The sequence below is a fragment of the Falco punctatus genome, assembly GCF_963210335.1.
Source record: "Falco punctatus genome assembly, chromosome: 8".
Classification (NCBI taxonomy): Eukaryota; Metazoa; Chordata; class Aves; order Falconiformes; family Falconidae; genus Falco; species Falco punctatus.
The window spans coordinates 2427095-2440322 of NC_137588.1; positions in this window are offsets into that span (position 1 = coordinate 2427095).

The window sequence follows — 13228 nt, forward strand, 5'->3', positions numbered from 1 at the left end:
GCAGGATTCTCTGCAGCCCCCCGGGGTTACGGAAGGTGGTGTGAGGAAGGAGCTGCAGAACAAACACATGTGCGACTAGCAGGAGGGAAGATTGTTTTGGGAACAGAAGAATTAATTGCTGGATGTTGTGGGTGTGTGGAAAATTAGGTCACTCTCATTTTTCAGACTATTTTAAGACCAGATAACTACTCATAGAGCAGTAGTACAATAAGGCCAGAGAGTTTTGATCGGACTTGTAGAAAAGTCATAGACATCTGGAGAAGTGGGAGAGCTCACAGGATGTGTGGGCTGAACAAGGAGGAGCTCAACAAGGATTTTCCTGGATATCCTACCATATAAGCACTGTACTTTGTGCATTTTCTGATTAATCATGAAACCTTACTCAGCTGACTTCCAAAGCTAACCGAGACAGGCAGTATCCTTTGCTCCTCAAAGCACAAGCAGAGCCTCTCCCCGTGCATCTCTAATGGAAATTCTTCTCCATGAAATGTACGATGTAAAGTCATGCCAAGGGGTTACTAAGTTGACTTGCTTGCTCAACTTCTAATATTTTATGGGTTTGACTTGTTCCTTATAATGGCAATTATTTTGGTTATGCAAAACCTCTGTCATGCTTTTTCCCATTGAAATGTAGAAAAATGGCCACTACTATATCTTACTGGATTATTTTCTCCTTTTCCTTTTTTTTTTCTTCTTCTTTCTTAATGCTGCCTCGACAGCCAGTCAATTTTCTTTACATCCCACTGAAGAAGCCACTCAAAAGGGCAGGAGCACATGAGAGAACTCCAGGGATAGTAAAGGAGAGGTATTTTTAATGTAAGGGACACACACACAAAATATTAACTTATTTCATTTGAGATCCATGAATGCCCTTAGCTTTGAGCAGGCTGATGGCATGTCTGCTACATTCAGGACAGACACTTCAAAGTGCGGAGACATTCTACAGCACTTCAAGGAATTTCCTTATCCGCACTTGATGCTGTGGAAGAAATACTCAAACACAAGCAGCCCCACATAGCAGAAAATCCAGGTGGGACGTTTAACAAACCTTCCAGATTTATAAAGCAGGGGAATTACATTAGCAGTGTGGACTATTTACTTTAACACAATAATTCACTGGGATAACAGAAGCAGAACTTGCTCTATAAGTTTGTAATTGTTGAAATTAATAACTGTGGCTCATCACTCTCTGCAGTACTATACCAATTTACTCTGCCCTTTTATCCCAATTACTTTCTGTGTGCGTCTTATATTTCTCTATTAAACTTCAGTGATTATAACACTACGGTAATAACATTGACACACTGAGTATTATACGAAGGGCTATTTTACATTATTCTGACTGGTTTATTTATATTATAATTATTAGTGTCTATATAAATGTGATTCATTGAACTAACAAGGTTTTCAGACAACTGCCATAGCTCATTGATTTTCTTCTATTATGCAGGAATTTACCTTGCACTGGTAGTTGGATTTCCCTTCGCTTTTAATGCTGGCATTTGTAGAATAAAGGCCTTCCCCTTTAGCCCCGCAGTAATGATACTTAATACCTCATTCTGTCTTGACTCCATCAAGCTGACAAAGCGAATGGGAAGTACCAAAGTTATTTTCTATCAACTGATTTGATTTGTTGTTCAAGAGTACATCTGAAAGCACCCATTTCACTCATCCTTGCAGAATTGTTGACCAAAACATGATTTTTTTGAGGTTAAGTGGTTAACACTGAAATATCACGCAGAATTTGTGCGGTTCATTAGCCATGCAGTTCTCCTCTGAGAGGAATTTAGGTAATGCCTTCTGAATGGCACAGTTGTTTAAGCTTTTCTGTACCTGCAGAGCTGAATGAGTTCATGTCTCATGCACTGTTTACCCTGTCGTCCTGCAGGGACCCTAGCGTGCCACCAGTTCTACCACAGCCTGAAAGTCATTTAAGAATGTTTTAAAAGAAGATGAGACATAATCCAAAAAAAGGCACTACTGATTATAACCTCGTCGTGTTCAGGCCTTCTGCATAGAGTGGTATTTTAACAGATCCCTCAAACTACATCTGACACACCACTAGCTTATAACATAAAAATATACACATAGTAGAGCTCAGGGTAATAAGAAGACTGAGATAAGTAACACAAAACATCTATTTCAAAGAAAGAAATAACTACGGAATGTAAAAACCAGTTTACTCCATTTATGGTTCCCCTCCTGTGCCCTGGTCTAAGACAACTCAGTTGTCAGCCATTTCAAGGGAGGAGATCAAGATTTCTCCCCGGTGGAATGTGTTTTTTTTTTTCCCTATTGCTTTGCCTTCCAAACAACTATGATGAGGGATTTCACTCCATCTCTCTTGTTATTTCTGAGCATTTGTTGACAGTAAGCTGTGTACAGCACTGTGTGTTGGGATAATAGTATGTTATATTTTGTGTTCGCCCTTTGTTCTTGTCATGTATTGATTTCCTTCTTCCTAAGGTGACCTTCATGCTCTGGCTGTGTTGAACATGAAGGGTATTTATTTCAAGCTCCTTCCTTACATGCGCAGCTAAGTCCTGCTGATGCTATAAGAAATTACAGAACCACCACGATGTCAGGAGACCCCAAATTACAAGTGTCCATGGGTCAGAGATTCCAGTGCTGTGATTCGAGCTGCGGTAAAACACACTTTTAAAGTTTTTAGCTTTCCAGTGTGTGACTTACATTTCAGATACTGATTCCAGATGATGGAAACAGTCATAAACAGTGACACCACCTTCTGGCAGGTAACACCTCAGTAAAATGTTTATCTTTCTGTAGTCACAAGTATTTATATGGGTTAAAGGACTATGTAACACAAGTTAAGAATAGAATCTAGAACCATCTGTGTTACGTTTTTGCCCTTTTGTGGGTGTGATATTTTGTTATTAGTGGTACAAATTCCCTGCTCTGTTTATTGATACAATACAGATGTAGGTACACTCCCTCATCGCTGCTTCTAACTAACCATGTGGGTAGAACCCATAGAGAAGATCATCTTTGTGCAGACAGTGACTGTTTACTTTAGCAGAGCTTATGCCCTGCTATAGTAATACCTAGGTGCAGAGCCTCATTAATGCAGGCAGCTCTGAAAGTAGGAGCAAACTGTAAGAAAAATGGCTACCCAGGCAATTCTTTTGCAGAGCAGGGAATAATTGTGGTATAGCTAGCTTATTTATCTGTTTCTTTTCTGTCCGCAGGACATTGATGCAGTGCCTTGAGTATCTTCTCATTGGAAAGAAAATGGGCAAAATAAGAACCTAGTCAAAGAGCAGCCATGTGGAACTGGGATCTGGATCTGGAACACTAATTATACTCCAAGCTGAAATAATTTGCATTTTTCTGCAAAGTAGATGAAGTCGATGGTGGACAAAATCTAAAGTGTAGACTGAATTCAAAGACCCTCTTTTTTCAGGTTTTGATTCAAAAAATTATGTTGGTGGCTGTGCAAGGACTGTACAGCCACTCCCAGACTACATTGGAAAGGAATGGGAAACAATATAGCTCCTCAAGAGTTAGTTTCTAGGCAGGAGCCTGTCACAGATCTTCAGTTAAATCAAAGAGGAGAACCAAGATTTGACTCCTTTTTCTAGAGGCCCAAAGAGTCAGCTATCACCTGTATTAATATTACTAACAAAAGAACCTCAAAAGGTTCGGAGAAGTATTTGAAAGGTCAGTAACCATAGAGCTGGTACAAAACACCACAGGATTAATCTGATTTCCGATGCTTCTTGCTACCATCTGGCCAGGACACAGGTAAGATTCTGATGGAAATTCTGTCTGTTCCTGGGTCTGCTGGTCCTTGAAAAAAAAGCTTTAAGTTATTCAGTAGTTCAACTCAAAGTTTCTTCTGATTTTCCCAGCTGACTCAAACACAGTGGAATGAACGTATCCCTCCTGCAGCTGGAGAGATTTGTTGTACTGTATAAACTGTTGTGAAGCTCTCCAGCAGAGAATCAATAATGCGAATCTGTAAAAAAGCTAATGCTCCCCAAGGATCTCATTTCCCAAAATTACAATATCCATTTATGAGTGAAGAGACTTCCTGTGATCACAGAAGTAAAACTGCCCTCCTATTTTCAAAGTGCTGTCTAGTTACTGTGCAATATGCAGTGTACCTGTGAGTAAATATCAGACTTTTGCACCTAAATTTGCCATTTCTGGTGTCCTAAAAGCTGCTGCTTTCACAGCTTCTCCATTACTGCTTATCCTGAGCTATGAATCAAGAAACGTGCACATTCCAGTTCTTCAGAAGCCCAGATAAGGAAATCAATTTTACTTCATGAAAGACAAAACTATTGGACTGGAAGATTAATGAACAATTCCAGTCGCTTTACAGCAGCAGAGTCTCAGTGATTGATCCCAAACCAGACAAAAGCCTTGTACTGCATCACAAAGCTGGGATACTGTACAAAGAGAAAGGGAGACAGATATGTGATTTGTGCATGTCACGAAGTCACTACACAGTTCAATAAAACTAGCAGCTTATGCAGGAAAGACCCAGAAACAGAAACAACCGGTCTCTAGTGAACTGGAGGATAAAAGCAGGAATGCTTGTCCAGTGCAAGGATGCTACTTGTTTTTCTGCCTCAGTCTTCCACAAGCACTAAACCAAGCCCTAAAACAACATTTGCCACATTTGAGCAAGAGAATTAAGTAGATTCTGTGATTATGTCTGACAATTATTTTTGTCTAGAGTATTTTTCTGTGAAGATAAACTGTAATTATCTCCATAATTGAATATACATTGACAATGTAATTATATTGCAGACATTTTTGCAGTGTTGATGTCCTTCTGAACAAATTGATCTTTCAGGACTGTTCATTTGAATGGCTATTTTAAATAAAAAGAAATTTAAAGAAAAGGATGCAAAAGAATAATTTAAATAAACATTTTAAATGAATATTGTTGGGTTTTCAACTTAATGTTTAAAAATGTGCATTAAACCCATCAAAGCAATGTAATTAAGCTTTGGCTTGCAGATATAGCATCAATAAATCATTTCAGAACAAAACTCCCAAAGAATAGCCTTTAACTTGCATAGAAGGAAGCCCTAGCTGTTGTTTTCTGGTGCTAATTCGGTTCGTTAGTCTTGAGTCTGAAACGTTCAGATCGAAATGCTAACTTCCCTGCAATTGAGAGTATTGCTTTGCTTTTATGCTTTTTGTGTATTTGCCACATCAGTCAGTTTTTCTTTGAAGGTTCCTTCTGCTGCACTCATATTATGAAGACAGTTTCTCCCCCTTTCACTTTCTTGTGAATCTCACAGGTGAAATTTGTGACATCATCTTGAGACATGAGCAAATGTTTAGTAGATGTAGTGCAGGATGCACTGAAAAATTTCAATTTGTGTAGTAGTGTGTGTTTGAAAACTCCATTCTCATGTAAAAAATCTGCTACAGTTTATTGTGGGCGTATCATACCTTTAAATCATAACGGGGAATGAACTTTCATTTAGGTTCCTATGAAAAATAGGTTAATTCTGTTAGTTTTGCGTATCAGTGTATCACAGGTCAGTGTTTTTTTTTTTAGTGCTAAAATGGCTGCACGGACTATTGTTAGTATTTCCTGCTGCCAATATTGGCACTATGATGTTTCTTCGCTTTCCATGCTTTGTTCTTACAGGGGAAGAGCATACTGTGAATTCTGGGACAGGTGCAAGACAGCACATATTAAACTCCTTTCCCTTAGAACATGAGTGCCCACATGGATTAGGTCAGAGATTTCAAGTGGTTAGAAGATCATTCATCATGCAGAGCCATTGCTGTAATGGTTGCTGTAGCTTGAGTAGGTGTGAGGCCGGCAAGGGAGGCGAGGAGGAGAAAGGCAGTGTGGCTGGTCTGACTCGGGAACACTCCAGACTAAAGCAGAACGAGCCTGGTACCTGGAAGGACCCCTCAAGCCGCATTTTGCATGGAGCATGCCTAACGCCTGCCTGCCAGCTGAGGAATCAGATACCATCTAGAAAGCCACGCCTGGCTTCCTACGGGTGCCTGCTATGCTTGAGGTTCCATTTACCACAAACCATTTCTTAGCTTTAATGGCTTTAAGTAGAAACGTGTTTGAAATCTGTGGGCTATATGATGTCAAAACCAAAATGCTAGAGGTAAAAGGGAACTTGGAAGGATTCTCATTCTAATGCTGTGTTTGTTGCTAGGTCTGAGCAATTTTAGGGCACAGCTCTATAACCTCAGTGATGCTTTGCTGAATTTAAAAGGGTTACTATTTTAAGGATCGCTTACTAGTTGAAGGGTTGCTTCTTAAGCGTAATCACCGATACATATCAAGAAAAATTTTCATTAATTACATGAGAAAGCACCATTACCCATTTAAAGTTAAATAATCAAGTTAAATATTAAAGAAACTGGACTTTCCATAATAGAATGTGTCTAGCTATGTATGAAAAATTACAAAGAATAAGAATTATTTTTACAGTCAAACTGGCATGTGTGAGCAGTGAATTGATAAAAGGCTTTTGATCTGATGTCTCACTTGAAACATCTAAGGCTAGTTTTCTTGCTGTTGGCACATAGTTACTATCCCTAGCAACTATTTCTGTCAGGACATCGTATGGTAATGAATGCCTTGCAAAGCTGACTTTTAACAGTTACACTATGTATACTATATATAGCAGTGGTATATAATAGTGACAGAGACGCTAGAACTGAGAAGTTAAAAATCAGGAAACAGAAAAGATTAGTTTAAAATGGCTTACAAACACCAGTTTCATACTCACTCAGATAACTTCTACCTTCACTATGAAACTTGGAATTTACAGGAAGTATGATTTGACCTCATTTTAGCACAAAGAAGAACATATTTTAGCAGATGTTAAGGTAACCTGATCTTCAGCTAATAACCGTATGGTGCTGAACAGCAGGAGGTAGATCCAATATCAGCAGAGCTCATTGGAAGTGTTGTAATCCTAGTTGTATACAGCACGTTATGTAGAATGCAAAACACCTAACCATTTTTCACTATTGATTTCAATACCATGGTAATTAAGAACAGGTGCATATAAATTAGAAGAGAGACACTAATCGTTACTAATGAACTCCTTTACAATAAGAACTTTACATAATGAAATGCATAATTAAACATTAATGACCAAGATAATTAGTGGCAATTTTATTCCACTTACACATGATTTTGGCCTTAGGTGAAGCCTAATGTTTCACTAAAACTGTCATTCATACTGCTGCTCCTTTGTTTGCTTTACAACCATATCATATTCTAGCCTTGAAAAGTCTTCTGGATATTGATTTCTAATATGGATTTAAAGGAATACTGCTTCCAGATTCAGTTCTCCTTCCAGCACTAATAATGTAGGTGACAACCTAATAAATTATACCAGGTATTATGATGAAACGGGAAAACCTGAGGTCCAGTATCTCTACAAAGCATTCAGCAGGAAATGCAGCCAACCATCTAGGTATGCATGTTTTAATGTTTTAAAATGTATTTTGATTTTCTCTAGCTACTTTACAGTCTCATTTGATATTTTTCAGCTTTCCTTTTAAGTGACTATTGCTCCAGCTGTCAACATCCCACAGCCTTTTCCTTTCCGTGTCAGCCACCGAGGAAGACAGTGATGAAACAGCTGCTTTTCTGTGGCTGCAGTCACACCTTTGAGCTCAAGCCTAGCCTAGCCTTTGGTTATCATAGCCTCAACGCAGGGTGCTTTGGGAGTAGGCTGCTGTGCAAGGCTTTGCCAGGGAGCTGCACTAGGGCTGGCCCAGCAATCACTGAAATGAGCCAAAGAGCAGAAGAGACCTTTAACCTGCTTGTGTGCTCTAATACCTGTCCAGCCAAAGGGGAAAGGTAACTCACGTTTCAATTGAGCATCTATAGTTATATTTAGGTAGCTGAGGACATTGGTTCACAGTAACTTGGTCACTAAGTCAAAATCCTTGCTCTGAGAAATGCCAATTGCAAGATGAAAAGCAAGCAATATTCCTAGAACTGTGTTTGTTCAAGTTTTGTGACAGGGAATTGCCTTTCATGGCTGCATTTCCAGGGTGCTATTTACCATGTACTAGCTGATAAAATTCAATAATAAAAAAGGTCCCAAATGCTTGTCTTTTACTTTTTTTCTGCAATTGTTTAGGATATTACAAGGTTGGGTTTAAAATATTAAAGCTTATTTACTCTATAACTAGTATGAAAATAAGTAATAGAAGAATCTCCAAAGGTTTGGAGATGAACCATCTAAAGCTCAATGGCTACAGAATGGATAGAATAGGACAGGAAAGATTTCCAGTACTTCTTCCTATAATGTAAGCAGAATATGGTCTTACCAGATTCTTACTTACCTATTTGTGCTACTCCCCAAAAAGAAGCTGATCCAAACAGTGGATCACATCTATTCCTCTTGTAATGCTGCATAAACTGTCTTCTCTGCTTTAGAATAAATCAATCAAAATGTGTTGATTTTTTTGTGCTCTTACATGATCTCCATTTATTTCCTAAAATGTGAATGCACTTTTTTTTTTAGTAGTATGGCATTTCTACTATGACTTTCTTTCAGTGTCCATAGAATACTTCCTATCTATTCTGAGATTCATAATTCGCAAAAACACAGCCAGAATTGCAAAAGAACCTTACAAGATTAAGTGACTGGGTGAATAAAATGGCAGGGAAAATTGAATATAAATAAATCAAATAAATGTTGCACAGCAATCATGCAGAAAATGATGAGTTTCAAGCTGAACATTATGACTCAGAAATCTTGGTGTTATGATGATGGTATAAGAAAATCGACTTGGTGCTCAGTAACAATAAGAAAGGCAAACTGAATGAAGGCACTCTTCTAGTGCCTGCATCTTCAAAAAGAGAACTCTGAAAGTGGAAAACATTGCCGTCACTACGCTAATCTCAAAAATGCCCCAGGACTGCAAATGACTGCAGGCTGGGAAATACTAGTTGTACATATACATACACTCTGCCTGTTGATCCCTTGGCATCACAGACAGAAGAGAAATCACCTTTGGTGTGACCTAGTACAGCCATGCTACATTGCTATTCCCAGCAGTATAGATATAGAGAATATTTGTGTGTGAGGAGCATAAAGATTAGTGATACAACTGTGCCTGAAATCCTTCCTGAATTACTAACGCAATGGAGTTTGCTGTGTCTGTAAACAGTGCTTACCTTGGACTCGCTCTGACTTCGGCATGGCTAAACTGTGTGTGTAACCAGGATCAACACGCTCGCTGCTGTTCTTTCCTAGGAGAGAATTTGAAAATCGTCAGAAATCTGACATTCCTTAAGACAGCTAACATATATAGACTGCAGAACGAAGAAAAAACAAAATGAAATTCTGATCTCTGCTTGCCTTGCTGTGGACCAGACAACCCTGTGATTCTTGTTTTTACAGGATTAATGTAGTCTCATGATTACACCTATTCTTGTCACATCTTTGGCGAGAATGACTATTTGTTCATAACTACATTCTAGGTAATAGATATAATTTATATATAAGATAAATAGACTGAAAGTCTGTCAAACACAAAAACATAGGCAATCCCTTCAGGAAGTTCCTAAGGAAAAGTCTAGGAAATTGGGAAGGAATATCATGGAAATTGTCCCTGTGTGCTTGCTTAATTTCAGCGCTCTTTGTTTAGACATCTGCTGCTAGCTGTCGTCAGACTTTTGGTCCATCCTGCGTGAGTTCAGTCTCACGAGTCTCTGTTCGCAGAATCTATGTTTGTACAATAACAGTAGCAAGCAGTGCTTGCACAGTCTTTTATGAACTGCAATAACATAAGATACTATTTTCAAATAAAAACATTGACATATAATAATAATTTAGATAATAACTATAAATACCTCGGTTCTATTACAGCATCTTAATTAACTAAATATTCCTCAGATGAAGAAAGAGAATGGCATCCTGCTCATTTTGTGTGCATGCAAAACATCCTCATGTCAGTGGGTGGTTGGAGTAGGCAAAGACCGCGGGAGCTGGCTTCTAAACGAGGTGGAGAGAGCCCATCTGCAAGGGAGCAGTCAGCCCAGTCTCCAGGCGCATCCAGCGCTCAGCAGCTGGTGCCAACAGAGGCACCAGTCAGCGCCAGCCTCGGTGATGGTTTCTGATTAGGCAGCCCGCACCCACTGGGAAAGATCAGAGACTGGAACTGGATTGTGCACCCTGCAGGGAGCCAGGACAGAGAGTAGGGTGGCGAGTTGGTGGCAGGGAACTGGCAGCTCTGGCTACCGCATGAGCGGGTTGATAGCACTGGAGCTGTCTCAAGGCAAATGGCTTCGTTCCTAGCTGTAATGAATTGCAATCACCAAGCCTAGAAGTCGCGTGTGCGCTTCGCTGTTGCCAAGTTAGAGTCTGATAAGAAAGGACAATCTTCTGGTGCTCTACAGAAAGAAGTTGACATTTTAGCAGCCACTACCGTGGATATTTGGATGCAGCAAAACAGATCTCCAGACAGCACATTCCTTATGTGAACAGAGGCCACGTACAACTGGTACAGTGACTTAATGGTGTTCATGTTAATCTTCCAGCACCACTCTCTTTTTCTGCTCAAATTCAGTCCCATTCTTCAATGGGGTTCAGTAAGTCTCGGTGTGCCAATGGTATTTCAAGGTGATACTCTTTCCTTGTGCTTTGTTGCTGTCCCCGCACTGCTCTTCTTTACAGAACATAACTTCCAACAAGAGCTTCATCCAGGCAATCAGAGAAAGGAAAAGAATGGAACCTCTCTGGACTTCTGTTGTGAAGGGCTGAGGGGAACAGCAGGCTTTTCCAGAATTTTCTGCTCAGAACTGAGCTCTCTGTATTTTTCTCTGACAAAAGTCTGAGGTTCTGGTGAAATAGCGTTAAACACTAGACTCATCAAAATAAGAATGCTGCAGTACTTGTTATCACTGGAAGATTGAGTTAATACATGGTGTTGACTTTTGGTGTGTCTTGAAAATCTATATGCACAGAAAACAAAGTTAAAGGAACATTACTTTGATATGCTTGTACAAAGCAACAAGGAGAAGATGCGTTGCAGTAGGGTGCCTCTTCTCTTACATAAAATCCCCAAGCTTTAATTTTATTCTGGAAAAATGAATTCCAAAAGAGTTTTCCACCAGTGATCCCACTTTAGAGCTTCTTGTGCCTCTAGCAGATGTAGATTAAAGTTTTATCCAAAAGGAAATTAAAATAAAAAGCCTAGCAATTTTGCCTCAGAGAAGAAAAGTAGCTACATGTTTTAAATACAAATGTATATACCGCAGGGAATTTACTGGGGAAAAACACATTTAAACTTAAGGAGGAAGAAGGACCTTCAACAATGTCATACCTATCAGAGTGCATGCATATTTTCCAAGTCAAATCTGCCTCATCTCCTAATAAAAAAAGGTTTTAGTATTATCAGCAAATGGAAAGATGACATTAATACAGACAATAAAGACAGCATATTCTGATCGTGCCTTATCCACCACAAACTATTAGCTCTGATAATGGAATTTTTAATGTTGATTGTTACATAATAAAAACATATATAGATTTACAGTTTGCTGGGGTTCTATAACATAAAAAGTCTTGTACAAACTATTGGTTTATGCAGATTTTCTGTGTCTGAAGGTCATATTTCTCTCTGATTCTCCCGAGTCACTGATATTCAGTACTACTCATACGCTTAATGATCACACTAGTACTCTTGGATGTCTGCATAGTTCAGTGGCATGTAATACAACCAAGTAATACCCTATGTAACAAACATTTACTTTTTCATGGGTTTTCTGTGTGCCTAAATTTGGAATTTAGTTATATTGAGGTAATCTCATTTAGCTGACTAAAAGAATCGTATGCTAATTCTGAGCTAAGGCATTGCACAAGTAAAATTAACTGCAATAGTGTGGCATTCCCTGACTCATTAGAAGCACTACTTTCATGTGCTAAATCTGAAGAAATATTTTAGATACATGGAGCTTTATTTAAGAAGTAATGTACTTCCATGACAAGGGCACCATATCTATTACTATTATAATTAATTACAGTTATAAGAATAAGTAGATATGGGAAAAGTCAGTGTCTGGAGCAATTATGCTTTGTATTTTCAGGGATTTTTATATTTGTAAATTTATCTTGCCCAGGAAAGCCACTTGGAATTAGAAAGGGAAAACAGGTGATATTATGATGAAAATATTGGTATGATTAATTACTATTCATGGTTAGTCAGATAAGCTGCCATTGGCACTCAGAAAGACACACTCACTGTATGAAAACACCAGCCCTTTTTGCTATGCTTTTTCTAGAAGTTTGTAAGGAAAAAAAAGTTTCTAAAACTCTTCAGAAGCCGAGATTTCTTGCTTTAGACACTAAAACTGTCCCAAGAAACAAAGGCTATTGTTATGATAGCAAATGTTAGGAGTGTCAGTCATACTTGCAAATGGTCAGGACATTAGATGAACAGCAGATTTTGTGTTATACTGTAACTGTGGAAAGGCTTTTAAGCTCAATTATGAAATACTGTGAAACTAATCTTACAGAAGCTAAAGCAATGGTGAAAACAGCTTTATTTAATGGCATTATATCACCATTCGGGAAAGCAACAAAGTATTGAAATTCATGTTGTTTTTACACTTTTTCAATACAAGCAAAAAATATAAACACCTGCTGGAAGTTAATGCAGACTGAAATGTGGGGTTTGCTGAATAAAGCAGAATTTGGGCCTGTACCACAACACGTAAGCTTCCACCCAGGGGAAGACTTCCCCTTTTGTGAGGGTCAAACAATTTATTTAGTCTCAATGGATAAAATTCTCTACGTCAAATGTGCTGGTGCTGAGATCTGAGCTGCTCCCCCATTCAGACACAACGGTATCACCTCAGCGTCGGTGATACACAGCCGCTTGCAGCACTCCTCACCCTCCGCCTGCGGCTGCACTGGAATATGAAGCAGCAGGAGCAAGCAGTCTAGGGTTTCAAAATGGCAGAGGTTGACTTGCTTTTCATTATCCACGTATTTTCTAGGAGATGTATGCCTACTCCTATATCCACTGAGCTTTATTTGTAAACTTTCATCTGAAGCACACAAGTGATTTAAACCTGGCATCTGAAATGATAATACTGGTAAATGAAAAGATCTTTCCACCCTGAAGAACAGTGCCCTTTCATAGTGACAGCTAAATACGTCGCTAGGAGTGCAGCCTTGTTCAGAGAGATGGAAAGATGATCACATCTTCTTCCTCTCATCCTGTGTGTCACCACATTCGTCAC